Consider the following 4,156-nt stretch of genomic DNA (forward strand, 5'->3'; position numbering starts at 1 on the left):
CTTAGAGCCTGTGCTCCACAACAAGAGAAGCCACCACAGTGAGAAGCCAGTGCACCACAACAGAGTAGCCCGCATTCGCCGCAACTAGAGAAAGCCCATGCGCAGCCATGAAGACCAAATGCAGCCAAAAATTTAAAAAAATAAAAAATCAGTCTTGCAATGCAGGGGACGCTGGTTCAATCCCTGGTTGGGGAACTAAGATCCAACATGCTGGGGGCAACTCAGTCCACATACCGCAACTACTGAGCCCGCACACTGCAACGAAAAGCCCGTGCACCTCAACGAAGAGCCCATGCGCCACAACGAAAGATCCAGCGTGCCGCAACTGAGACCCAACACAGCCAAAAATAAATAAATAAATATTAAAAAAAAAAAAAAAGATAGAAACTGCTCACCTCTTTCCTCCCATCTGGTGACAAGCAGAAACTAGTGGGTACCCTAAAGTTGTAACTTGCAAATATTTCTTCTAACAAAGGTCTAGGGATCCCTGGCTATTCAAAGTGGGGTTCCCAGACCAGCAGCCTCAAGCTCACCAGGGAGTACGAAATGTGGAGTCCAGCCATTTGGAACTGAGGCAACCTTCCTAAGACCGTGATAGAGAACCAAGAGAATCACAAGATGGAATTGGGTGGAAAATAAAGAATGAATATATGAGTCAAAAAAAAAAAAAAAGAAAGAAAGAAATGTGAAGTTCAGGGTCCCACACCAAACCTGCCAAAGATCCCCAGGGTTTTATTTCAAATGAGGTTGAAGACAACCCCTGCTTCTTGAAAGTTTCAAATGATCACTCCCACTCTCCTCAGGACAGCCTTGTGGGTTATTCCTCTGACTCCCTCTCATTCATCCCCTTCTGCCCATCTTTCAGTCCTCGTCCCAAGGTCCTTACTGGTGCCCCTCACCTCCAGTCTCACCCTCCCCCAGACCTGCTTGTAAGTGGCAAGCAAGAGTGTCAGTATGATGAACCTTCCCCTGCTTAAACCTTCCATGGCTCTCATACCCCTTATCAACAGGTCCAAGTGCTTTGCCAGGCATTCAAGTCCTTCTGTGATCTGACCCCAGCTCCCATGCTCTGTTCCAGGCTTTCTGAGCAGCTGGGAGTTCCCCAGAACCTGAAATCTTCAGGCCTGCTTGAAATGCCCTTCCCTGTGTTCTGGTCATTTACCTGGAGCTCCTTCAAAGGCTTACCTCACTCCTCTTCCTTGAATGCCTGCTTATCCGCTTTGTCATAATAACAGTACATATGAAACATCATCAACAACAACAGTGATCATGGATGATGTCTGCATTTATTGAGTGTTAATTACGGGCCAGGCACTTTCTAAGCATTGTATTTGACATCCTTCCCATTAGGAGGTGGAGTCTAGGGCACCTCCCTTTTGTCTCTAGTGACTTACATTAGTGAATAGAAAGCAGAGGTGACACTGTGTGACTTTTTTTTTGCTTTGGCCGCACAGCCTGGCTTGCAGGATCTTAGTTTCCTGAGCAGGGGTTGAACCTGGGCCCCAGCAGTGAAAGTGCCGAGTACTAACCACTGGACAGCCAGGGAATTCCAGCATAGTTTGACTTCTAAAGCTAGGTCATCAAAGGTGAGACAACTTCCACCTGGCTCTCTTTCTTGGGACATGTACCTTTAGAACCCAAACGCCATGTTATGAGGAAGCCCAAGCCACTGGGATGGGCCACGTGTAGTTATTCTGGCTGACAGCCCTAGCTGAGATTCAAGGCAAGAGCCAGCACCAACCACCAGATACGTGAGTGTGACTCTGCCCCAGCCACTCTCTGCAATTGCATGAGAGACCTTGAACAATAGCCATCCAGCTGAGCCCAGGGAAACTCCAGAACCATGAAAGATAATGATTGTTGTTTTACACCACTAAGTTTAGAGTTGTCTGTTACAGAGTGATGCATAACCATAACAACTTGCATTAACTCATTCGATTCTCCCAATAACACTACGAGAGGAACAATTATTATCCCCATTTTACACATGAAGAAACTGAGGCTCATAAGTGCTGGGCAACATGCCCAAAGTTACAGAGTGAGTAAACGGTAGAACTGGGATGTGAACCCAGGTAGATATACTACAGAGTCAAGGTCATAACCACCAGTCTCTGTGGTCAATATATCATGATTCCCTGACCAGCACTCCTTCCCCTTCTCCTGGTTTCATCACCTGACTTTCTTTTGTGGGGACCACCCCTCCCCCATCATCAGTCCATGTGGTTCAGATGGAACTCACCCCACCACGGACCTTTAGGTACAAGCATAACCCAGATCAGGCCAGTGAGAGTACAGCATGCCCCTTGACACAATTATTGGCTTGGTAATGGGCTTATGAGGAAGCTGGATCAATGAGAGCCAGCCCTGGGACCTTTGCTGGTTTTACAGAGAAATAGGCTCATTTTAATCAATAAAATCATGGAGTTGCTGGTCCATGTTTGCTACTGTGAGGAGATCCTGTCCCAGAGTAGAGCCAAGAAAAAAAAAAAATACAGATAGATTCGTAACATCATTTAAGAACCTAGAGACAGCCATTCCTGAAGCTTATCACTGTCTTGGCTAAAGGCACTTTGAAATGAGTTTGTCTCTGGCATCTGAAAGATGCCTGTCTACTACTCTCCCAGTGGGACACTTTGCTTCTTATGCTATTTCATCTTCACTGAGGGCAGGGAATGGGCCTGATCTATCTATCTTAGCACAGTGCCTGGACACACGAGGCATCCCCCAATCTTGCTCTATTGAACAGAACTAAAAGGGGTATTGCCCCTGTGAGGAAACTGGTTCTCCTAGGGCCTGTGGATAAGGAGGAGGATTAAGAGTAGTGCTTACATGGGACTTCCCTGGCGGTCCAGCGGTTACAGTGTAAGTGTTTACAACCCAAATCCTGAATCTGAGTCAGTCCTTTGCTTTAGATCCAGGAATGGCATTTGGGAGAAGCGGAGGAAGGAAAAAAGAAGGCACCCTTGGGACTTACCTGGTGGCACAGTGGTTAAGAATCCGCCTGCCAATGCAGGGGGCACGGGTTCGATCCCTGGTCCGGGAAAATTCCCACATACTGCGGAGCAACTAAGCCCATGCAACACAACTACTGAGCCTGCGCTCTCGAGCCTGCGAGCCACAGCTACTGAGGCCGTGCGCCTGGAGCCGGTCGGTGCTCCACAAGAGAAGCCACTGCACTAAGAAGCCTGCGCACCACAACGAAGAGTAGCCCCTGATCACTGCAACTAGAGAGAAAGCCCACGCACAGCAATGAAGACCCAACGCAGCCAAAACAAATAAATAAATAAATAAAAAATGGGGAGGGGTCCAGAAGAGGGACTGACAAGGAGAGGAGGTGTGCTCTCCCACTGTGTGCCACCAGTCCCACCAAGAAGCTTCCTGACTTGTACAGACCTCCAGAAACCCTTTATGGACTTCGCCTCTGATTAAACAGGCCCAGTGGTGTCTTTTTTTTAAATTAATTAATTAATTAATTTTTGGCTGCGTTGGGTCTTCGTTGCTGCGTGTGAGCTTTCTCTCTAGTTGTGGCGAGCAGGGGCTACTCTTCGGTGCCATGTGCGGGCTTATTGCGGTGGCTTCTCTTGTTGTGGAGCACGGGCTCTAGGCGCGCGGGCTCAGTAGTTGTGGCTCCCGGGCCCTAGAGTGCAGGCTCAGTAGTTGTGGTGCACGGGCTTAGTTGCTCCACTGCATGTGGGATCTTCCTGGACCAGGGATCAAACCTGGGTCCCTTGCATTGACAGGTGGATTCTTAACCACTGCGCCACCAGGGAAGTCCAACAGGCGGATCCTTAACCACTGCACCACCAGGAAGTCCCCCTCCCCATTTCTGACACCTGGATATTCCAAGTTGTGACAGATGCTCCAAGGTGTAGACCGGCCCTCATTTACATGCTCCTGTGAATCAGTCGCTAACTTTAGGACCTGAAGATTTGAGAGACAACTGTCATTTGCTGGCAATTCTCCTTTCCAGTTACTTCCCCCAAGAAGCAGCCACATAACGTGCTCTAACTGGCGACTTTATTCAGGGGGGTGAGGGAAAAAATGAACTACAATTGGGTTATTTCTCAAATAATCTGAAGAGGGGCAAGTCTCTGGGGCCCCAGAGAGGAAGGATGGGACTCTGGAAACTAGAAGGCAGAGAGGGACAGGGGTGGGA

This window comes from Balaenoptera acutorostrata, chromosome 2 (assembly GCF_949987535.1).
Source record: "Balaenoptera acutorostrata chromosome 2, mBalAcu1.1, whole genome shotgun sequence".
Taxonomy (NCBI): Eukaryota; Metazoa; Chordata; class Mammalia; order Artiodactyla; family Balaenopteridae; genus Balaenoptera; species Balaenoptera acutorostrata.